The following is a 26,195-nucleotide window of genomic DNA, read 5'->3' on the forward strand; positions in this document are numbered from 1 at the left end:
AGAGTTGTGGGAAATAGCAATTTCGTCTGAGCTGTGCATGAACTGGTGACTACAATTTGTGATTAAGAAGAAAAAATTATGCCTAGGAATTTGGGAGCATCGCTAGACATAATTACAGAGATGGATATATTCATATGAAGGAATGAAATAATGTGTCCTTTGAGCTCCATATCATACTTCCAAAATAAAGAAGGGAAGAAAAATATGGTGCCATAAGCTGCCCTAGAGATCTTTAATGCTGTCCCACGGAAGTATTCCCTCATTGCTCACTCACGATTATGCTGATGTTGGTTGTTTTGGGGGAGAGAATCTTTCTCCTTCTCCCCTTCTAGGTTCTTTGGCTTTAAATTGACATAAGACAGATTAACAGGAGAAAAACAAATTTAATTAGGTATGGGTGGGAGCCCCACAAAGACATGAGAGGCTGCCTGAAAGTCAGGCAATTGAGGTTTATATGTAAGCTTGAGCTAAGGAGAAAGGGGTAAGAGCCTGGGACTTCAAAGGGGAAGAAGACAATCCACAGGAAGATGGAAAGAACCAGTTTGCCATGCTCTTCAGATAAGTATTTCTGATGTAGAAAGCGATCTCTAGCGTAGCTCTCTTCCTGAACCGGGCTATCTAAATTATTTTAGGCAGTTAAAGGGGAAGCAAAGAGTTCCTTCTGAGTCCTTTGGGCCCCAGTTGTTTTCAGCTCGAAATAATCCACATGCCAAAATGGCACATTCTCGGGTGAACTGCCCCAAAGCCCATCATTTTTATTTATATTCTCCCTAAATTTTATACTTTGTCATTGAAAATGGAGTTTGCATTTTCTCCTATGATGGAAAGAGTTTCAAAGGCAAGTGAAGTGTGGCCATGAAATCCCCATTTGTACCTTCTTCCTCACCTCTCTCCTTAACCCCCTCCCTGAGACATACACACAAAGTGGCCAGGGCCCTTTAAGCCAACAAAACCTTAATTAGAGGAGTTACATATATACAGATGCCACAAGTATGAATTAATTTTGAATTGTTCATTGGTTTCTATAATGTTTTACTCCTAATTCTTAGTGAAGTAATTTCTTAGAGAAAAATACAAGTAACCAGAAATACCAGGAAATGTGACAATGTGACTTCACAAACCAAGCAATAAAAAAATAGGAAAACTAAGGACTGACTCAAATCAATCATGTCCCTACTGTGGCTATTATGTGGCTAGAGAAGTCACTGAATTACCTCAGCTTCCATGCCACATCCTAGAAAAAGAAAGACATTTTCCTGTGAAGGGAAGCAGAATTTGCCACTCCCAAAGACGTGTCCTTGGCACAGGATTATCTTGAGCTGGTTATTTCTGAGAAACGGCAGACACAGGAGAAGCTCTGGAAATTACATAGCAGTTCCCCTTTTATAAGAGACACACTTATAAGGGTGACAGATGATAACTAGACTTATCGTGGGGATCATTTTGTGATGTATAAAAATATGGAATGACTATGATATATCCCTGAAACTAATAGAATATTATATGTCAACTGTACTTCAATAAAAAAAAATTACTTCACCTTCACTGAAATATATGAAAGAATATTCCGGGGAGAGTTAGAAAACACTATTTAGAAATACTGATTGATCAGTCTGGGTTATATTCAGTGTTGAAGGCGAACAACTTATGTAAAACATTGTCCTAAAACATTGCTTTATTGGGGCACCTGGGTGGCTCAGTCACTTAAGCATCTACCTTTGGCTGAGGTCATGATACCAGGATCCTGGGATTGGACCCCGCTTCATGCTCCCTGCTCAGCAGGGAGTCTGCTTCTCCCTCCTCCTCTGCCCCTTCCCCTGGCTTGTGCTCTCTCTCTCTCTCTCTCTCTCTCAAATAAATAAATAAATAAAATCTTCAAAAAAATAAAAAACCCATTGTTTTATTAATGAAGCTAGTTATTAATATATACTGAAAATAAAGGAATAAATTTTTTCCTTCAGATTTGTTTTATTTGAAAGAATTATCATGGAAGAGCTTTCTATCCAATAATAGTAGGCATGTTGCAAGTGACATTCTTCAGGAAGAACTAAAAAGAAAATTCTGACAAAAGAAACTGTGTAACTACGTTAAACTTTTTTACACAAGCTGCCCATTCTTGAACAGTACAATTCAAAGAAGACCACGTGCTTTAAAGTTTGTGTACTTAGAAGGCCATTACAACCTACTAAGAAGGGAAGAAAGAAATCACAGAGCTTTTTTCAAGCACTTATAACACATTTCAGCCATTCACTGGGTTTTCAGAACAGACTGAAAACTGAAAGTTCATGTCTATCTAAAGTTGCTTGGCTAAGATCACTTTCTGAGAGCTTTTCAACCACATTAGAAGCTTCTCCAAGGCCAAACCAAAGAAGAAACTTAAATCTACCACCCATTCTCAATGTTTTGGCATCAAGAACCTATCAATGTACCTTCTCAACTGTATAACAGGCGTTTAAAATTCCAAACCCTGTGGTTTTGCAAGATGTTCCAGACCTGTAAGTGTAACGGACTTTAAATGCTGTGTCCTGGGGGAATAGTTCTAAATCTTAATAAATATAAGTTGTAGGCATCATCAGGGGCGCCTGGGTGGCTCAGATGGTTAAGCGTCTGCCTTCGGCTCAGGTCATGATCCCAGGGTCCTGGGATCAAGCCCCACATCGGGCTCCTGGCTCAGCGGGGAGTCTGCTTCTCCCTCTCCCTCTGCCTCTTTCCCTGCTCATGCTCTCTCTCTCTATCTCTGTGTCTCAAATAAATAAATAAAAAATTTTAAAAAAATTTTAAATAAGATGTAGGCATCATCATTCATTGCAGCAGAAGGCAATCTTGTCCACTGGCAACTGGCTGTCTCTCTAGAAATCTAGTGAGTACACTGAGTCAAAGTAGGTCCCAGCAGTGGTGCAGGGGCCAAACTTATCTCAGCAAACATATAGCTGTGCGATATGGACAAACGCTGTAGGCTCTGGTTGCATGGGGATTAGCAAGTGATGCCAGCTGACCTGGCCTCAGTAAAGGAACAGGCCAGTAGCTTTGGCAACCTCAGAGTACGTACAGTCAGTTTGACTTTGGCTTTAAACGCAGCCTGGCACATCCACTTCAGGGGGAGGAGATGGTCAGCATATGCTAGCAGGTCTCTAGGGCCTTAATAGCAGTGCAACAGAAGTAAGGATTTAAGAAAAGCAAAGAGAAAAAAGAAAGAAAGAAAGCAGAGGGGGCCTCCATAGACCTTTTATATATTGATGGTTAGATCAATTTTTCCTGTTTTTAAACTGCAAAGTATTATCGAGGTCTTAAGCTTAAAATTATTTGGACATCACCTGGTTAGGCAGTGTGCTGCCCAAATATTAATGTGCCTACAGAGCCAAGGAGGGAGTTTTGGAGCGTTAGCTTTGGACTCCAGGGCTTGTCCTCAGGCTTTAGTATCACCCCCACCACTTAGTCTTCATTTGGTTCTGCACTGGTTAATTACATAAGAGGAAGTATCTTTCTCTAGGAGGCAGGCTATTTTTAGGCCTAAGTGCTTTCATAGCAAGAGGCAGTGGAAACAGTTCCTAAGATACAGGGCTGAAAATACTCACAAGAGAGTATGTGTGCTCTGTCACTAGATGGAGCTCACACTCAATTCACTTTTGGGGTGTTAGAAACCTCTGACTCAAAAGCAACAGGAGAATTAAAATGCTTTAGATATGTTGGATATGAAAGAAATGCACCTAAAATAAACCCATGCCTTCATGCCAATTTCCAGTCTTTGCGAGAGGGTGCCTATGTCTTTCATGCCACTCTCACTGCAGAAATTCTAATAAGCCATATGCAACAACATAGTTGGAAATTATGTGGACGGAACAATGGGAATAAAGATCTTTTTCAGCCTTGGAGTTGGACTAATGCATGTGCTGTTCTGACCTAATTCAGAGCCCCCTGGGAGAGTTGTTCCAGGGGCAAAATCCATCTGCTTGTCATTGATTTCAGGAGGATAACCAGAAGAGCAGTGGTTTGTATTGGGAGAGAAACCTCACCGAGTTGGGCACAGACTTGGCTGGAGAGATTACTCCACTAAGGGAGGTAGCAACATCCCTGATTGACTGCAGGTCAGCTGCTGGCTCTTTTCCTATAAAGGGCCATACAGTAAATATCTTCTGCTCTGTAGGCCAGATGGTCTTTTTCACAACTACCCAACTCTTCCAACATGTAGTGCAAAAGTAGCCACAGACAAGATGTAAATAAACAAGGGTAGCTGTGGCCAATGAAACTTTATTTATGGACACCGAACTTTCAATTCCATTTAATTTTCGTGTGTTACAAAATATTACTCTGTTAAATTTTTTTCCTACCATTTAAAAACACTGAAGCCCATTCTTACCTCCCCGGCTGCACAAAAACATTGCGGAAGGCTGGAATGGGCCTGTAGGCTACCATCTGGGCTGACTGCTGTACTAGGTTAAAATGTAAGCCCCGTGTGTTAAGGTGGGAGCTCCTTTTGCCCACTTGCAATGTTTTCTTCTCTGAGAATGATATCTGTCAGAATGACACTTCTGGCCTCTTGTTCTACCCCTTATTTTTTTTTCATGGACATAGATTTCCCAGATTGGTGGATCGTATCATTAGTTTATTTATCTTAAGTGGACAGAACTAAGCTATTGAAGGTCCCAACTGCAGGTAGATTGTGAGTGGTTGGTGGTCCATTCCTACTATTTTATTTAGCCTGTGGGAGTCAATCGCCTGGGCAGGTGTGGCTTGTATGCATACTGAAACTTTCCTTCAGGAGGTCTGTCACAGACTTTGTTTTGTCCTCTCCAGGCAACCCATGTATCAGGAGACATTAACTCCTTTCCCAGTCCCAAGTGGATCCTGACTTGACCTAAGCCATGATTCCCAACTCCCTTGACATTGACTGGTTCAGGACACATGGCTTAAAACAGTGAGCATTTGTATTAGGTGGTGGCGAATGCTACCAGTTAGGGGTAGGCACAGTGATCTGATTTGGTTCTAATCTTTTTCCAAGGTTGGAGGAGATGGCTTTCCTCTCTTCCAGTGCATAGGAGCAAGAAAGCATGTTGTCAAGAAATTAATACTGTCATTTATCTTGTGACCATGAGGGAAGCAAGCCTGAGGACAAGGCTGGCATGCTGAGGACACAGAGCCAAAAGAGTACAGTCCTTCCAGAGCTCTGCTGTACATATGAGGAGAATCCACCTTCCTTCTGGATCTCTTGTTTTGTGAGAAAATACATGACTATATTGTATAAGATTTTTATTGCTTACAGATAAAATGAGCTACTTAAAAGGGGACAGAAGATTGATTTTACATTTGTTTATTTTTTATTGTACAATAAGTAACTAATATAGAAAAAATATAGATAAAAAAAGAAAGCCCACCATCAAAGGACAACCAAGGTTAGCATATTATAATGTCATGCCACATGTCTTGTTAAATATATGCATACATGTGAACACATATTTTAACATTAACAAAGATATACCATGCACAATGTTTATGTTTATTTTTTAACATTCATAATATTTTAAATAGTTTTAGATTTACAAAAAATTTGTACATAAAAGTAGTCTTTCCATATGACCCATATCCGGTTTGTTACATTAGTATGGTATATTTATCACAATTAAGAAACTAGTGTGATATATAGATCATTGGAACAAAGTAGAAAACCCAGAAATAACCCCCAACATATATGGTCAATTAATTTATGACAAAGGAGCCAAGAATATACAACGGAGAAAGGACAGTATCTTCAATAAATGGTGTTCAAAAAACTGGAAAGCCACATGCAAAAGAGTAACATTGGACCGCTATCTTACACCACACACAAAAATGAGCTCAAAATGGAAGAAAGACCTGATACATCATTATTAACTAACGTCCATACTGCATGCTATTTTTTTTTTTTTTTTTTTTTTTTTTTTTTAGTTTTTACCTAATGTCCCTTTTCTGTTTCAGGATCCCCTCCAGAATATCACATTTTTGTGCAGCTGTCCTCTTGGCTATGAGAATTTCCAAGACTTTCCTTGTTTTTGAAGATCTTGATGGTCTTGAAGAGTACTGGTCAGGTATTTTGCAGAATGTCACTGTATTTGGTTTAACTTTTTTTTTTCTCATGGTTAGACTGGGGAATTTGGAAGGAAGATCACATAGGTAAAGTGCCATCACCACATCATATCAAGGGTCTACACTATCAACATAACATCATTATTGATGTTGACCTTGTTTACCTGATGAGGTAGTGTTTGTCAATGTGAAGTATATACTTTTTTTCCCCTTCCCGTACCGTACTCTTTGGAAGGAAGTCACTATGCACAGCCTACACTTATGTTGTGGGGAGTTAAGTTCCATCTCTTTGAGGGCAGAGTATCTGTATAAGTTATTTGGAATTACTCTGCATGGGAGATTTGTCTATTTTAATGTAACTAACCACCACTTTCTTCCACCAAGCAACTTGCTATGTCTTTTCATGTTAATAACAAAAAGATTTGCATGATTATTTAATTAGCCACCTAGTATTCCACTACGTGTGTATCATAAATTATTTTTAATGAATTCTTATGAATTAGCATTTAAATTGTCTTTCTTTTAACTGTTACAAACCCTGAAATAATTCTTAAGGAACTTCAGAAATTAATGGACAGTGTCATGCCACAGTTGTGAGTTGAGTTTAAAGAATGTCAGAAATAGTGAAAAGATGCACTATCTCAGAGATGGTGGCAAACCCCCGTATCTAAGTAATCATCTCAGTGGCCAAGCACTGTGGCCACATATGGAACAGGTATTGAAGGCCTGGTATAATCTCAAATTTATAACTACATCTCACAAGGCAGTGAAGAATGCTCTTCTTTTGGGTTACAACACAAAGACATACCAGAGAGGTCTATGTACCACCGTTAAGACTTGGAGGCACAGATGTTGCTGATTAAATTTGTTAGTTAATTGTTTGTAGCCAAGAAATCCTAAATTAAACTATAGTCTTCATTGTAACCCTGAGGCTATCTCAGTCAGGAATGAGGAGGTAGGAAGTGTGTATGACTAGCTATCCTTGTCACATGCTAACATCTGACAGAGGTAGGGAGCTGTCCACAGTGGATATACGCCAGACATCAAGTAAATCTCAGTGAGTATCGGTAGGTAAGGATGTGTTACTTAAACAATTCCAATTCAAGTTTCTTCCAGAAGTGTCTCAGGGTCAGGTTGAAGTACTTACTTAGTTACTTCAAGTCCCACAGAGAGTGCCAGAAGTGAGACTACAATAGTCATTTTAGGCCTTGGAAAAAATGAGGTAGATCCCTCGATTGTGCTTTGATTGACTAAAATTTCAAAACCTAAAGAAAACCATACATTTGACCTAGTTGGAGTGAAGAGCAGCATTTGTTGACAGGCTGCAACTCTAAGACTTCCATTGCTGGTCAGAAACATTCTTTTTTTGGAAGTTAAGTGTGAGAGATCCAGGAGAGTTCCACAATCCCCAGTCCCAGTACAGTAGGAACGGACTTTGAGAACTCAGCCAGTTTAGCATCTCACTGCCTCCATAAGCTGGAGAGAAGAATGATGCTTATCCAGAGTCCAGAATGCATGGAGAGGAACAGATAGGTGACATACTAGGAAAGAGGGTGGTGTTCTGCTGCGTTCCTCTCCTTTGCACTCAGATACAAACACTATCTGGTAAAGATGTTAGATCTGAAACATCTTACCATCCTAACTGATAGACATAAATAACTTAGATGAGAGGTAAATCTCAAAGAGAAGGGCTTTTGAAATAATTATATCCCATTGCATCTGCTTTAAGAGGTAAAATATTTCTTTATATCTTCTCTTTGGCTCTTATCTATCTATCTATCATCTATCATCTATATTTTATCTTTTTTTGTGTTTTTTACTGAATTTGATTTTTTTCACCTTCGTTCTACTGAATAAAGTTCTTTGTACACTCTGGAGAGGCCAAGCGCATGCAAAGGAGCTTGTTGAAAGGATACCCCTGTATAGATTTTTTAAAAAGCCAACAAAAAGCAAACAAAAACAAAGAGAAAGCATGATATAGGTCATTTTATAGGAAGAGCAAAAATGTCATCTGTTTTTATGAAATCAATGCTCCATCTCTTGGTCTTTTATATAGCATTGACCCTAAAAAATTTTAAAGTCACACTGATTTCTTATATCACTATGAGTAAGATCTATTCCCTATAACACAAATTGCAGTTAAGCTGTATTATCTGGCCCATAGATCATCACCCTGAAATTCAAAAGGAAGCTATGAATGCAGCAGGCAAATGGAACGGACTTTGAGGACTCAGCCATTTGAGCATGAAATGTTAATATAACATAATAAAAATATATAAATGAAAGAAAAAATAGATAAAAATAAAACTGCTAAGTACTTACGGAAACATGACTATGTACAACTAATAAGGCTAAAAAAATGGGATAAGGACTGAAAAGGGAGTTGGGAGCTTAAGTTTACAAAATTCTTTATCTTGCACAGAAAAGAGCCAATAGACACTGTATACATTTGAAAATATAGTTCAAGGAAAATTACGTTTTAATTTCTATTTCTTTATAGTATCTTCATATTTTTCCTATCATGTTTAGTGGGACCTATCTTTAGGAATTAATATTTTTTGGTGTAAAGAAACATTTATCTAAAGCCCAATGGTTCCTTTGGCTTTATTTCAATTTATTTTAATTCTGTAAATGTCATGTTAACTTTAATACATTTCAGGTTTTCCAATAATGTGAAGAGTATGATCACATTTTATCTTTCGTATTTATATCTTACTTTATAGATGTGAGAAGTCTGAAATGATGTTCACAAAATATTGAGGACAAATGTTCCTTGACAGCAGTGAGGGTATTGTGACTTCTTTAAAATTTTTAAGTTTTTGAAGTTAACAGTTGTTATCTGGGAGGAGGAAAGTAGCAAGTGAGGCAAAGAGGAATTATCACTTCTTACCCTACATACTATTTGCCTTTGTATAACAATCATATATTTTGTAATTTTTGTAAAACAAACATTTACATTTTGGAAGTTAAATTTTAAGAAAAATACTTTTCTCCCTCACATTCTTGATTTTTTTTTTTATATATTGGTAAAAGCCCAGAGAGAAATAATGGGATATTTGGTAAAGCCTGCGACCAAGCCTGATATATACTTCCCAGGCAGTTTTATCGAACAGGTTGTGTGTCCTGTATCTCCCTGGTGCTGAGAGTTCTTTAGACATGAAACAATCCATGTAGGCTCAGTAGGTAGATCTATAATTTAAAGAGAGATTTAGGTACTAGTTACATAGTGAGCATAACATGCTTCATTGGCATACATATTTTTGCCCAAGTGCCAAACAGATTTAGAAAAACTTACTTAAAATTTTCCCCAAATATTTTTTGGCGGATAGAATTGAATCAATTAACGTATTTCAAATAACTGTCTTTTCTTTATGTTATTGAGTCATAATGGTAGAAGAAAAATCTTCTGAGAGCCTGATAGAGAACACTTGAACTTAAATCAAACTTGACTCTTTCACTAGCTAATGTTCAATTGTTATTTTGAATCATGAGCACATTACCTAGAGTGCATGGGTTTTAAAGGATATATAATTATATTTGCAATAACAACTACTGCTTTAAACGAGGTCTATGTGATTAAAAACTCATATAATTGTGTTTTGGGACAGTTAGAGAATAGTACCATTAAAATGATTAATCTATTATACACTTTTAATTTTTATTTTAAATTGAGACCTTAAATTTAATTGGTTTTTATTTGATTTCAAAAAACAACATACACATATTCTCCTGTTTTCCAATAGATGTCAGTATCAAAAAAGAAAAGGGATGTTTAATATGACTGTCTTGCTGTGCAAAGGAGAATATTTTTTTCCGTTCTTTCAGGCTTCATGTACTTAGCATTGCTATAGCCAGTCTAAGCAGTCTAACAGGGGACAGTAGTTTTTAAACACAGAATAATTATTATTTTGGGGGTGGGGGGAATTCACGTGATTAGTATATGTAGGGATTATGGCGCTTGAAGCAGAATGTAATAATAAGGAAACATCCGACTGTTTTCAAAATAGTCCCTAGTTCCTTTATTTCTTTGTGGTTCTATTATTCCGTCTCTTCTCTATGTAAGATCTAACCTCTATCTTGAGTTTCCATTTCCTACTTTTAATTTGCAAATGATATTATATTCAAAAAAGGGGTTTACCTACGTTCGCATGGCATTTTGATCTTTGAAATCTACTATATATATATATATATTTCTTTAAAGATTTTATTTATTTATTTGAGAGACAGAGAGATAGTGAGAGAGAGAGCACGAGCAGTGGGGAGAGGGAGAAGCAGACTCCCCAGGAGCAGGAAGCCCAACACAGGGCTAGATCCTGGGACTCTGAGACCATGACCTGAGCCGAAGGTGGACGCTTAACCAACTGAGCCACCCAGGCACTCCTACAATATATTTTTTAAAATAATAATAACATGAGTAGTCCTTATCATCCATTCCATTTTCACTATTGTAGAACTTTAAATAATGTATCATATATAGACAAAATAGTAGTTAACAGGGTTTTCAAATTAGTTCATCTACACCATATAGAATTCAAGGCTGGAGAGAATTGGGAATTGAGAATTTTGTTAAAAATGGGAAAGATTCATCCTGTAATTTGTATCTAATCCTATCTTGTCAGTAGGCATGGAGTCCTAGCAGGTATAATGGCATCAGGAGAAAAGGCTAACAAAATTCATGACATGCCTGCCATTTCCTTTTATTACATTATAGCAATCTAAATTTACCTTTGTCTAATTGCCTACTTCAGTATTTATCACCTACTTGTGTTATCAAGAGAGAAATGAAAAAAGAATCTCATACATTCTATTATTTACATGTCCTTTTGCAGTGGTTGAAGCATCAAAAAGAAGTCCATCATCTTGTTCCCTCAGGATTTTCACTTTTGCATGAGGGCGAGGACCTGAAGCACAGATGGACTAAGAGACAAACTGTATGCAAGTTTCTGATCTGCACCAGATTCAGTTTTGCCAGTAAGTGTGCAAATTTTTCGGGTTTAGAATTGAACAGATGAAAGACTGTTTCCTGCTTGTGATCAGAAAGGACACTTTGTACAATAGAAGAGTGTAGTGAGCACATGTCGCTATTTGTATTCTCCTGTAACAAGAGAAAGCACAATAGGAGAACAGTTTTAATGTTACTGAAATGACAGGTTTCTGATAGAATTTGTAGGATGCTATGCATTCATACACAAAAATGTAGGCACTTTTGTTTGACTTTTTGCCTGAGTCAAAAAGATGTGGGCTCTTATTACTTGTCACTCATCAATGATGTGACCTAGACATGTCATTTACTCTGTCACAACAGGATACCGTATGCTTGCCTCACAGGTTAGATTTATTGTGAAGGTATTGGTAAAGCGCTTCATGAACACTAAAAGATAATGCAGATCTAATGTTCTCAAAAGAAAAAAAAAAACAATGATTTAGAACCATTTTTTGTTGGCTCTAGAGTACTTTTGCCAATTAAGGAATCCATCAGCTCTCTCCAAAATCTTAGAGACTAATGGGCATAAGGACAGTGTTTTTAATGAGGTGAGGTTTATGAATATGAAAAAAAAATCAAGCAAAGAATAAAGGTAGTATCTGAGTTAATAGAAAGGGGAAAAAAGGTGTTGTTTGTAGTTTGCACAGATCCCATCATCCTAGTATTTACTTTCCTTTAAATTAAGGACTTAGATAAAATAAAATAAATATTCACGTTGTTTAAAGAATGTAAGAAGGATTATATAATAATAAAAATAATATCAAATAATGAAAATAAACAGTGCCCTCCCAGCCCACCAACAGTTCTCTTCCTTCTAAAGCAAATCTTTCTGTTTTCTGGTTTGGGTTCCACTGATGTTTACCTTGATCTCTAAATTTTCTTTTACACGCTTTTTATTTTTATTTTTATTTTATTTTATTTTATTGTTATGTTAATCACCATACATTACATCATTAATTTTTGATGTAGTGTTCCACGATTCATTGTTTGCGTATAACACCCAGTGCTCCATTCAATACGTGCCCTCCTTAATACCCATCACCGGGCTAACCCATCCCCCCACCCCCCTCCCCTCTAGAACCCTCAGTTTGTTTCTCAGAGTCCATAGTCTCTCATGGTTCGTCTCCCCCTCCAAATTCCCCCCCCTTCATTTTTCCTTTCCTACTATCTTCTTTTTTTTAACATATAATGTATTATTTGTTTCAGAGGTACAGGTCTGTGATTCAACAGTCTTGCACAATTCACAGCGCTCACCATAGCACATACCCTCCCCAATGTCTATCACCCAGCCACCCCATCCCTCCCACCCCCCACCACTCCAGCAACCCTCAGTTTGTTCCCTGAGATTAAGAATTCCTCATATCGGTGAGTTCATATGATACATGTCTTTCTCTGATTGACTTTTTTCGCTCAACATAATACCCTCCATTTCCATCCAGGTCGTTGCACATGGCAAGATTTCATTCCTTTTGATGGCTGCATAATATTCCATTGTGTATATATATATACCACATCTTCTTTATCCATTCACCTGTCGATGGACATCTCGGCTCTTTTCATAGTTTGGCTATTGTGGACATTGCTGCTATAAACATCGGGGTGCATGTACCCCTTCAGATCACTACATTTGTATCTTTGGGGTAAATACCCATACAACACTTTTTATTGATTCACAAAACGTAGACATTGTCTACTAATTCGTTATGGTAAGAAAGTAATTGGTTCACATCTATCCCATGCTACATCTCTCTTCCCCTCTGTTTCAGAGGACTTTCTTAAATCCCCATTTTTAATCTATTTTTTATCCATAAATAGCATCTCTTGACCCCTCTCTGTAAAATAGAAGATATTAGAGCTTCTACTAATCTCTCCACTTTTCTTTATCCCCTTCCACCTTTCTACTTGTTTTCTGAACCTCCAGTTTTAGAATTTTAAGGTTAATGACATACACATTCTATTCAACAGCCATGGTTATACTGTACACCATTTCTAAGAACCATTCTAAGAAGTAAAAGCCTATAAAGACTTTTTAACTATATTATGATACTTATTTTTATGGGTCCAGTCTCCACACCCATGTCTCTGAATAACAAATATTTGGGGCACAAATTAAAATTAATTTTCATTTTTATACCCCCCAATCCTCATTTATTCCCAAGTTCTTTTTTTTTTAAGATTTTATTTCTTTATTTGAGAGAAAGAATGAGAGAGAGAGAGAGAGCACATGAGAGGGGGGAGGGTCAGAGGGAAAAGCAGACTCCCTGCCGAGCAGGGAGCCCGATGCGGGACTCGATCCCGGGACTCCAGGATCATGACCTGAGCTGAAGGCAGTCGCTTAACCAACTGAGCCACCCAGGCGCCCTATTCCCAAGTTCTTACTCATATTATCAGTTTTACTCCACTCCCACTATCCCTCCTTACTCAGCCTATCTCTTTCCTGTGCCAATGTCTTCATGCTTGTTAGCTTCATCCTGGAAAATCCTCTCACTGTCTTCTTGGAGGAGCTGAAACTGTTTCTTGGATCACCATTTCTTTTCTCTGTTTATTTCTTGTTTTGTCAGAGTGCTTCCTCCAAAGTTCTCTGAGAGAAATTTTCCTAGGAAAGCTTTGCTGAGGCACCGTACGCTTTAAATGCCTTTATTCTGTGTACCCACTTCATTGATAGATTGGCTGATTTAGAATTCTAGGTTAAATTTTCTTTTCCCTCAGACTTTGAAGGTATATAGAAAGGCCTATCTTCCACCAGAGTGCTGCTGTGCAAGAGTCTGAAACCCCTTTGCGACATACTCTTATCTTTCTCCCTGGAAACACTTAGGATCCTTTAGTGCATGTAAATTTCATGGGAATGTGTCTGATTACAGATCTTTGTTACAGCTTTTTTCTGTTACTATTTTTATAAGTTGTTGTTTCTTTTTTGTTTTGCTGACTTTCCCCATATATCTGGTGCTTCTCCGTGCCTCTTCTCAGCTGAGAAAGAGGCTGCAGTAAAAATGAGTATATATACTTTGTACCTAAGTAGAGATTCTTGACTCTCACTTTTAGCTTTCAGGTGAACAAGAAAGGAGCGTTGTATTACATTTTGAAACCATGAAATGCTAAAAGGAAAGAGGCTTTGTTCCAGGTACCATTCCTAAATTGCTCAAAGTTTATTAGAGAAGAAGTCTCCTTTTTCCTTTCTGGGATGGTATCACCTGGCTCTTGGCATTTCATTCATGCTAAATGCAGAGAAGTCTTCAACATAAAATTTCCATTAATTCTTATTTTAATACTGGTATTTCATTCTTACTTTCCACTTTTATCTGTAGAGATTCTTCAGAGACAAACCTATCTCCCCTTTAGCTAGAGCCCTCTACTACCTATATTCTTCGCTGGGCCTTATGTTGTAATACTTTACCAGTCATTACTCATCCAGGAATTGGCTTTCTGGCTTTCTAATCCCTCTCCTCCTATTCTCTTCTTTGTTTGTAGATACATACTTTATTCCATTCCTCCTAATGTAACAGATTTTTAGGAAGAAGGGGGATAGACTTGTAGTTCACTATATTATCATAAGTTGGAATTTTCTCTTAGTTTTTCTTTAATTTTAATACTCACTATAACATGAAATTATAGGCATTTGGATATCTGGGTTTTTTGATGGTAATGGTTTTGTTTTGATTTGCTTTGTTTAGTTTTAGTAGATGCAGCTCCTAAGAAAGTAAACAGGAAAGTTTGTTAATGGTGAATGATGGGATGTCCCAAACTTCTGAGAGTGTCTAGTTAAAACTTATAATTATAGATAAAAACATACATTGTACACCCATCTTCAGAGTAGCATTTCATAATGGCCAAAAGGTAGAAGCAGACCAAATGTCCAGCAGTGGATGAAAGGATAAATAAAATGTGATACACATACATAGTGTAATATTCAGCTTTAAAAGAATAGGAAATTCTAACAAATACTCTAGTATGGATGAATTTTGAAAACATTCTGCTAAATGAAACAAGCCCATCACAATGGTGATATGGTATGATTCCACTTCTATGAGATATCTAGAGTACTCAAACTCACAGAGACAGAAAGCAGAATGGTAATTTTCAAGAAATGGAGGGAGATGAGGAATGGAAAGTTAGTGTTTAATGAGTACTTAGTTTCAGTTTTGGAAGATGAAAAGTTCTGGAAATAGATGGTGGTGAGAGTTATACAACATGTGAATGTATTTAATGCTACTGAACTGTACACTTAAAAAGCATAAAATGGCCAATTTATGTTATGTATATTTTACCACAATAAAAATACATATTGGAGAAAGTATTTCTTTAGTTTAAATATGGTTTTAAATTTTTTTTATCATGATGGCAATTGAGGTGGGTCTGCCTTTAGATGTGTACTTTCTTCTCTTTACATATTTCCTGTGCTCCTTCCTGACTTCAGGGAAAATAGAATTTTTCATATCCAAAACTCACACAGTTGGAAGAAGTTCCAAGTAAATGCATCTCATAGTGTCCATCCATTCTGCAGGATGAACGAGAATAGTAGACCAGGTGTTTGAAATTGGCAAGTATTCATTTTTTTATTACCTATCATAATATTCTGATGCTTCAAATTCCAATGTGCAAAATGGTTATTTCATATTTTAGATGAGTCACTTTTCTTGAAAAAGCTGACTACTTTATCAAGACCATCTTCACTTCAATACCTTTGTTTGTCTAGACTTTGTTCCTGGCTTTTAGTTCAGTGAGAAACAAGGTAATATACCAGACTCTAGATTTCAGTACTCCTAGTCCTCCTTCAGATTCTGTTTAACCACTTTTACCAAGTTGCTTACCCTCTCAAAGGCTCACTTTCCTCAACTAGAAAACGGAGATAATACTACTTAGTAGGGACAAGTGAAGATTCACTGAGTTAATACATGAGCCACGAAATTGATAATCTGTAGCCCCTAGGTATAGAGGTCAAATTGCAGTCACACTAGAGTGAATTAGGCCTTTTAGCCTAATATTGAATAGTTGTATTCAAATGAAAATAGTTGTATTCAAATGAAAACTGTATAAAACCAATTCTCTTTAATGCCATGAGGGACTCTACAAAGACAACATTGAGATTTTAATAATTTCAGTTTATTAAACTCATAAAATTAGATAACTGCCTCCTTTGCAAGTACAGTTTTCTACAATGGGATTGTCAAGCACAGTTTAATTAGGCAAAAAAGAGAATGGTTTAGTAAGTTAAAAACACTGTTAAAAATAATTCCTCCTGGGGAAACAGTCTTTAATTTTATCTCATAACCACCAATCTGAATATTTTGACAATTATTTTACACTTAATCTGTATTTCCAATACCTGGATGCTCATTTGAATCTGAAGTTCTCAATCTTTAAAAGTACACAAAATGACATCTCTCTCTGGAGAAAAGGAAAGAAAGAAAAAGAAGGGAGGTAGGAAGGAAGGGAGGAAACAAAGATTATTTAAGGGAATCATGAGAGTTACAAATGAATTGTTTTGTTGTGTGAGTACCTGTTATACATGTAGTACTGGCATTATATAATAAAATAAATATCTATTCTTTTAAACCTCCTCCAGAATATAGAAGAATATTTCTGTAAGATTTAAATTCATGAGATTCTTTTTTATTGATTTTATAATATAACCTTAATATCAAGCTTTAAAGAGGTCATCACCATATTTACTATTTTTCTTCAGCGTACCATTTTGGTTGAGTATTTATCTTAATCAGACTATCTCTTAGAAAAATAAATAGAAACTAAAAGGCACGATGTATTTAGGTTAGAAAATCTAGGGTCTTTCAGTTTGCTTGTCTGTTTTTTGGCAGTAAACGCATTGGGTCTCAACTTCGCTCTAACTTTATGGTATTTTGTTGGAAAAAAAAAAAAACTACTGACGAATATATTTCTGTTTCTGCTGGGTGAGTGAACGAAGCCTAGGATTTCTGAGTGTGCTTGACATCTCCTAAGCCATGCACTTAGGCGATATATGATATATGGCCCCAGGATAAATATTTCTTTCATGAAAGACAGCGGGGTTTCTGCCTTATGCCTGCCAGTCTGCATCCCAAGAAGGCTGCTCTTCTCATGAATGCCAGGTGTGAACCGGGAGGGGTGAAGGTAGATGATTTGTCTGAGACCTATTCATAGCCAGGGCTAGAAATTTCTTTGTCAAGATTAGAGCCCAGAAGGCTGGCTCACTTAGGCTCTGAACCAAAGGTGAATAGTGAACACCACAATCCAGAAAGAATGTATGTCTTGTTTTCTACGAGAATAAGATTAATAGAATTTCAATACCATTCCACTTAAGAGACTTATTAAATTGGCCCATAATCAAAACTAATTAAGCAGTTTCCATCAGTCTGTGGCATGTGTTCTTCCAGTCCAATCTTCTAAGTATAGCTCTGCCCCATATGATTTTCAAAACTCTGTACACTGAATTTTAATTTTCCTCATGCATAAGCTATTGCGGGGGGGTAAGATGTCTAGTCACACGTGCTGTAGACTAAAACAAACCAATCCATAATACTCATCTGTGAGCATTTACAGGTATATCAGTGTTCTTGTCACTCTCAATACCTTGGCCATTACAGTTGGAGAGTCTCCCTTTTATTGGACAAGGCAACTCTAAGGCTGATTATTGTTTCACTAATACTCTGTTGGTAATGTGCCACTTGGTAAAACTCACTTCATGAGTTCCAGAAAGCATTTGGCTCCCAACAGTACAAAGAACCATTGCAAGCATTTTTGGTCAGTTTTGATTGAATGCAGATTGTAGGATTGTTTTGCGAAACCACATTATTCTTTCAAATGTTTCTTCAGTAGTTGCATATTACTTTCTAATGATAATCATTTGCATTTCCAGAGCCCTTTTTGCCCCTGATGTTTTACAACAAACTTACTCGGAATTCATCTGTCTTCCCTGTGCTTCCTTCTGGTTTGAGCGGAGACCTGTAGCTCCTGGGCTTTGCATGGCCACCTTAATAAGTGGCTGCAAAGGAAGGGGAGGAAGAAGACCAAGAAAACCACCCAGCTTGGGCTCTCTAGAGGGTGGTGTGTAAAGCAGAATGCTAACATTTCCCATCCTCACAGAAAAAAAAAAAGTTTTTTTGAAGGGTATGCTATGAATTCTATTTTACCACTATTAAAAAAATGTTTTTCATATGAGTGTTATTGCTCTTAGACGTCTTATATAACACAAAAGGTAACCTGAAGGTTAGGCTATTCCGTTGAATGTTTGGGCCCAACCAGCTCCTAGTTTTTCTTTTATTGTCTGCCGCCTCCGCCCCCACATACTTCTTTCTCACTCCAAGTCTGGTGGTCCATGGCGCACTCTGCAGATGTTTCTCCCACACAGTGGAATCATTCCCTAGTGTGTCTGTGCACTTCCAGGCTATGCTCATATGGGAAAAGGAAAAACCGGAGAGAAATAATAAATTTCTGGATGGGTCTTATTTCCTTTCGTGCCTCTCAAAAGTGCTGAAACAGAGAAGAAAATAAGTTTAGACCTATTCACCTTTCCCACACTGCTAGCTATAGAAAGTGGTGTATAAAGTGATTTTTTTTATTTTAAAAAGTAAATAAATAAACAAAAAATCTTATTATGCCATCTTCCAGAAGTCTCAGGAGGGTTATTCTGTATTAGGAAACTTTGTTTAAATTGTATTGTTTTTAAAAATGAGAGTTAGAAACTCTGCATACTTGGAAAATGAGGATGTCTGTGGTATATACTGCATACAGTTTATAGACTGCATCCCATCATTTTGAAACAATTTTCATAAAGAAGATGAAAATTCCCTGTTTGCACAGGGGAATAGGGGACCCGTATGCTGAAAAAGCAGGCCTCATAGATAACAAAAGAAAACAACCATTTTGATTTTCTCTGCTCCCCTTCTCTTGTCTACTACTAACTATTTATTTGCCCTTGACTGACATCTTACAAAGCATCCATAATTTGCCTGGGTACTCTTCAAAAACGGTAACTGTTTTAGTAATTTCAGTTATAAAAATATTCAGTTCAAAATAAATGTGTAAATGTCTATGTTTGAGGGGCGCCTGGGTGGCTCAGTCAGTTAGACAGCTGCCTTCGGCTCAGGTCATGATCCCGGGGTCCTGGGATTGAGCCCCACATCGGGCTCCCTGCTCAGCAGGGAGTCTGCTTCTCCCTCTCCCTCTGCTGTTCCCCCTGCTTGTGCTCTCTCTCTAAATATATAAATAAATAAATCTTTAAAAAAAATAAATAAATGTCTATGTTTGAAAAACAGCTCTGAACTGCACTAAAATTAGGATTTCTCCTGCTCTAGCACACCATTCCCTCCCAATTTGGCTTACTGACTGTGAGAAGTGTGCAGTGAATGGGTGTGTGTGTGTGTGTGTGTGTGTGTGTGTGTGTGTGTGTGTGTGTGTGTGTGTGTGTGTGTAGAAGGGGTACTGGGGGTTTAGTCTTAGTTTCTCTTTATTCCCTTACATCTTCTCTCTCTCTCTCTCCTGAAGCCCACAGCTTAGTCATAGTTGAAGCAGAGGGGAGGAAAACAGTCAGGAAAAAGTTTTCATACAGTTTCCCCATGCTCTGGTGGCATTTAAGGCTAACTACCAGCTAGGCTCTCTCAGGTAAATTCCTGACAAGGGTGATATCTCCCCATCTGAGGGATGCCTTTTAACTATATAATTTGAGAGAAGGTGTAGCATGTTTTAGGGGATGACAATATAGATTCTGGAACCATTGCTGGTTGTATGACCTTGCATAAATCACTTAATCTTTTTCTCATTCATTATTCCTAGCTGAAAAGTAAGGATAACACTATCTACCTCATAAGGTTGTTGTGAGGATTAAATGAGTTAATATGTGTAAAATACTAAGAGTGTCAGGAACACGGTAAGCTCTGTTAATTTTTTACCTGTTACTATAATTGAGGAAGCAATGTCAGTAGGATATAGGTCTATAAGTAAGGGGAGAATTATAAGTCAAAGATACACATTTGGGGATTTAAGTCTACAGGTGTTACAGATGGTGCTAGTTCTATGAGATTGGATAATGGCACCTACAAGGGGAGTGCATACAATTAGAATGGTCAAGGATTGAGTTCTAAACCCTGAACACTGAGAGGACTAGGGATTGTGGAGATGAGAAAACCCCAGCAAGAGGGATACATGACTGCAGAGAAAAACTAGGTGAGGGAGGTGTCCTATAAACAGAGGGAAAAGTATTTTAAGGAGGACTGTGTGATAACGGGGTCAAATGCTGCTGAAGAGTCAGTAAGCTAGGGACCTTGAACTGGCTATGGGATTTAACACCATGGGCATTGTGCTGCCTTTGGTAACAGCGATTTCAGTGGAGCAGTGGGGTGGGGGGTGGGTGCGGGGGTAGGTAATTCCCAACTGGAGTATATTCAAGGGAGAATGGGAAGAGGAAAATTAGAAAGATTGATTATAGACAACTCTGAAGGGAATTTGAGATAAAGTAAATGGAGATGAATAGGGGCAGCTGGAAGCAAAGGAGGAGTGAAATAAAAACTTTAAAGTTGGAGGAAAAATAACACCCTTTTTTGCATGTTGACAGGAATAATCTAGTAGACAGAGGAAAACCGAGATTTACTGAAGCAGATGGGAATTGGGACACAAGCACAAAGTGTAGCCCTATTTAAGACCATGAGCACTGCATTCTGGGAACAAGTTTGGGTGGTGGTGTTACGTCAGTGAAGTTCTCTTTGATGGCTTCTAGTTTTTGTTTTCAGTGAACTGAGGAACACCGTCATCAATCAATACTGAGAACATGGTGCAAGTCTGAAGGGTATGAAACGGTCACTGTGGAGTGGGGAAGAATAAATAGGACTGGAGAAGTATCGTATGGTTGCTGGGCAGGATTAAGAGCTTACTTCAGGTATGTAATCATGGTAGGTGAGACTAGTTTCATGGTTGTGTATTTTTCTCTGTTCTTACTTAATGACAAGAGTGCAGATAGAAAAAAAACATACAGTTGGATTTAATCTTTTTTATGATTAATAAGACCAAATTAGTGATTATAATGATTGACCATGAAATTTAACCACCTAAGAAAATAAGTAAATACATGAGGAAGGGAGAGACAATGGAAGGGTGATAGGAATGCCTCACACCCCAAGATAGTGAGCTGGAAAGACGAGATGAAGCGATCAGAGAAGGACATGTTTAAAGTTGAAAAGATGACAGAATTACAGTTATTGGTAATGACAATATGACTGACGTAAATCATTCGGCAAGGAGACCTAAATATGAAGATGCTAGGATACTAGGAAGATCAGTTATGGGATATTGAATTGCCTGGAATTACAACAGGACTGTTGGAGAAAATGAGAGTAAGCTACCAGTAAAAGTCTTCAAGGGATTAGGGGAGTGATCCACGCAGTGGTAAAAACTGCCACAAGGAAATTGACCTGTAAAGGATTTACAAATGGGATTTACAAGATCTTCTAAAAGAGAGAAGATGCCAACTGATTTTGACATTTCTTTAGGACTTCTTTTTTTTTTTTAATTCTCAAAGACCTATGGAAATAAGATCTCATTTTATAAAATTTTCAAAGTCTCTATTCCTTTTAGAGAACTGTAAGGAAACCCAATCACTGCCAGCTGAATTTGTTAGCCAATAAAATGTTAACAAACTATCAGCATCTGCCTCAATCCCCTGCCTTCCACCCCACCCTGGGGTCTCCTGAGGATACACAGTGAATTTCAGTTATCAAGAAATCCAAATAAAGCTAACTTTTATACTTCATCTTTGCCTCTCCTATATTCTAGTACAGAGAGCTAAGCACAGAAAAGGTTATTTCTGGTTGCATTTTTCAGGCTGATAGGTTACATTTCTGAAAAGCTATAATAGTTCTGTAATAAATGTTGTTTACCATTCATGTTTAATAATAAATTAAAAACCCAAATGTTTTCCTGATACAATAAGCAATTTCCTTTTGTGTTCTGGGACTTTCCCTGTTGCTCCACGGGGCTGGCTACACTCACATGTATCAGATGACCTGAATTTCCTGAGTTGTCTATGTACTCCCTGTACTCAAGGTTCCCAAGTATGACATACGCAGTGAATGGCTGTTTGTTTGTTTTCAATTTTAGACAAAATACCCATTAAGGGACTCCCTGAGATTTTTCACTCCAAAAAAAGTAAAAAGAAGGCCAAAGAAGAAATTTATTAAATAGTAAATCAAAATGTGGTGGTCATAATAAACACACAGAAGGTAAAGTAGACCACTCTTCACATAAAACTGCTTTAATTTAATTGTAGTAGAAATAAGGGAGGGAAAAAAAATGGAAGGAACAGAATAAAATACAGAGAGCCAAGAAAAGACAACAGGCATTAGAAAGGGAATCATGTTTGAAAAATAAGAATTAGAGTTTGAAAATTGTTCTAGATTTCTTAGATAGATGAAGGACACTTTATTTTTTGTATTATAACTTCATTCTAAGGTTGTCCCCATTGACTTGATTCTAATGAACATACTCTGAAATAGAAGCTCATTAATGCATTATTGACCCAAGTCCAAATTTCATCATATTTTCAAAAGAAATGTAGTTTTAGTACTTTAAAATACAGAAGTAATTTAGGGGCCCCCTGGGTGGCTCAGTCAGTTAAGCATCTGCCTTCAGGTCGGGTCCTGATCTCAGGGTCCTGAGATCGAGACCTGCGTTGGGCTCTCTTCTCAGCAGGGAGTCTGCTTCTCTCTCTCCCCCCACTCCCGCTTGTGCTTCTCTCTCTCTCAAGCTCTTTCTCATTTTAAAAAATAAAATAAAATATAGATGTAATTTGGATTGACTGCCCACTGGAAGCTCAGAGTTACAAAGGACCATAAACATGATCTGGTCCAGCGCTCATATTTTTGTGATGAAGAGCCTGGGACACCAGATGACCAGACCGGGTTTGGAGGCTTTTATTCTAACGACTGCGCAGCCATTTTCTATCTCTATGTGTAACAGTCAAAGCATTTCTTTGGGGAAACTTTTATTCTTAACTGTTTAAATGAGGTCCCAGGTATTTTGCTGTAAACGTTATGTAACATTCATATTTCAAAGTAATAGAAAAGAATAGTTTATTTATACAGAGTGGAAAGAAAATTTCAGACTAGTCAAGGACCAGTGATCACAAGCTCAAAAGGAAGCTTCTGGTCACCAGAAGTACTGCTGGGGACAAGACATCTTGCTAAATAGGAGAGGATATATGGATCTCCTTTCCATTAGAACAAGGATTTTTACATGTTAGAGTGCAAATAATCCTCCCGGGGAGCTATTTATTTATGCAGATGCCAGAACCCTTCTCCTGAGGTCCAGATTCCTTAAATCTGAAGCGGAGCCCTGAAAGTAGCAGGGTGTTTTGATGCAGATAAATGTCAGCCCACAAACTGAGAAATACTACTCTAGTCAGGCGCCATAAATGAGATTTAACATCAAGCCACTCAACATTATATTTGTCAGATACCTTTTCATGCATAAAAGCTAAATCTCTCACATCTAAGAGCTACAAAATAAGTCTTCATCACCTTGAACGGACTCGAAGTGATCAGTGTTCAAAAGCACAAGGATCTCAATACATTACATCATTTTTTATCACTTTGTAAGGGTTTTTAAGGCACTGACATATTCTTATCTTCACTAAATTTGTATGCTTAGCATTTAAAATATTAAAGGTGCTTAGTTCCATTTCCAGTACTTCAACATAGGATATACCACATCAGTTTTAAAGAATGTGAAAGAATTTTCTCTTTAGAACACTTATAAATGCATTACAGAGGGTTTATTGGAGTGTCTAAATTATTGATCAAATAGAAATGATTTTTCTCTCTCACTCTCTCTCATACACCCCCCACCCGCTAAGGCCTTATGTATTAACCAAAAATCTGTTTTATTATATTAGTTAGACTTATATAATAGTATATTCAAAACTATTTCCAAGGATAACATTTTTTAAAAAATGAAAATAACAAAACCATGTGAAGAAAGCAAATTAACAACAACAAAAACCCCTCCATACTGATTATCCAGATTCTAGGACATTAAGAATAACATAAAGAGACTATTTTCTTGTTACATATAAAATACTTTAATCAGTTGCTTAAGTGCTCCTATCTGTAATAACATGTCACTGGTATTTCTCTGAAGATTTTTTTCTCAATACAGTCTTATTATTTTGAACTTGTATTATTTTGAGTCTTGTCTGTACAAGATTAATTGTGAAAATTCTCTTTATTAGGTATTTACTAAGCTCAGAAAAAATATATATGGCTAAGGAATGATATTTTTTCTATTTTTTGAAAAATGTAAATATTTAAGTGCAATAATTAGAATAGACTTTGTATTTTTGTTTTCATTCAGACTGATCTGCTTGAAATAGAATTTAAAAAAGACTCATCAATTTTTCTTTCTTTCTTATTGTTTTTATTGCTTCATCATTTTTATTGTTTATATGCTGCAAAATTATAGGCCTTCTCTATTTTGCTCCTTTTTGGTACATAATGTAAAATTATCCATTTAAAAACAGGAGCTTAGGGGCGTCTGGGTGGCTCTGTTGTTTAAGCGGCTGCCTTCAGCTCAGGTCATGATCCCAGGGTCCTGGGATCAAGCCCCATGTTGGGCTCCCTGCTTGGTAGCCTGCTTCTCCCTCTTGCTCTGCCTACTTGTGCTCTCTCTCTCTCTGTCAAATAAATAAATAAAATCTTTAAAAAAACAAACAACAACAAAAAAACAAACCAGGAGCTTCTTTAATAGTTTTTTAAATCCGCACAAATAAAGATATTCTCAAATTAAATGATAGGATTTCAAAATTAAATGTCATATGAAGTTTGAACTCTTTAATTTGTTCAGTTTTCCCCTACTTTCATAGGAACAAATTTCAATATATCCCTGCTTGCAAGCTCTGTTTTCAGTAAGTGAGATTTGCTAATAGCATCAATAGCCGAAGTTTTGTTACTTCATTCATTGGTATTTGCCTAAGGATTTCTAACTGGTCTTGGACAAAATGCAACCAAGTTTAACAAACTCTACCATGTACTTAAATACTGGAGGACACAGGATGGCTTACAAAATTGTTCTTCAAAGGCTCACACATTTCTAAAATCTGTTGGGATGTCTGGCAGCAAAACATATTGTCTTGCTGATGTATTCTTTTGTATTGAACATCACCTTCACAACAACTTTCTAGATAAATTGTAACAGTATATATAAAATATTTTTCAATCCTAAAAATATACCTCTTTGAATACTATTATTAAATATGTCTAACACAATTTCAAAAATTTCTCTACATCAGTTTCTTTTTGTTTTTTAAAGATTTATTTACTTATTTTTAGAGAGAGTGAGAGGGAGCGCACGTGAGTGGGGTGGGTAAGGGTAGAAGGAGAGGGAGAGAGAGAATCTCAAGCAGACTCCCCATTGAGCATGGAGTCTGATGTGAGGCTCCATCTCACGACCCTGAGATCATGACCTGAGCCAAAATCAAGAGTCGGACGCCTAACTGAATGAGCCACCCAGGTGTCCCAACTACCATCAGTTTCTTAATTTAGAAAGAACACTGCTTTTATCACTATACTATATTCCACCAAAGTTTGTATTTATAATATCACAACACAAAAATAATTGTATCTTTACTATTAAAAATTTTAATTGACACAGGAGTATCAGATGTTTCACATTTGGGAGGACAGGCTATTAAAAACTGCTTTGATTCCATGAAATGGATGAAAATTTTGGCTTATTCTTGGTATTAGCTGATTTTCCGTTGGGAACATCGGGTGACACTGAGATAAAACTGGTATCATTGAACTGATTGCAAAGTTCTTTGGCTAATGGAGCCAACACATTACCAGCTACAACTTCACTTTCTGTTTGTGCACAAGAAAACCTGTAATAGTTACAAGTGAAATGAACCTATTAGAGTCTTTTAATCTAGATAAGGTCAAGTTTCAGAAAGCATGTACACCTTCTACAAATGATATATCTGATAAGGGGTTAATATCCAAAATATATAAAGAACTTATACAACTCAATACCAAAACAAAACAAAAAACGAAAAGAAAAACCAAAAACCAAAACCAAAACAAATAATCTGATTAAAAATAGGCAGAAGATGGGAGCAGACATTTTTTCAAAGAACACATACAGATGGCCAATAGACACATGAAAATATGCTCAACAT

The sequence above is a fragment of the Zalophus californianus genome, chromosome 12, assembly GCF_009762305.2.
Source record: "Zalophus californianus isolate mZalCal1 chromosome 12, mZalCal1.pri.v2, whole genome shotgun sequence".
Classification (NCBI taxonomy): Eukaryota; Metazoa; Chordata; class Mammalia; order Carnivora; family Otariidae; genus Zalophus; species Zalophus californianus.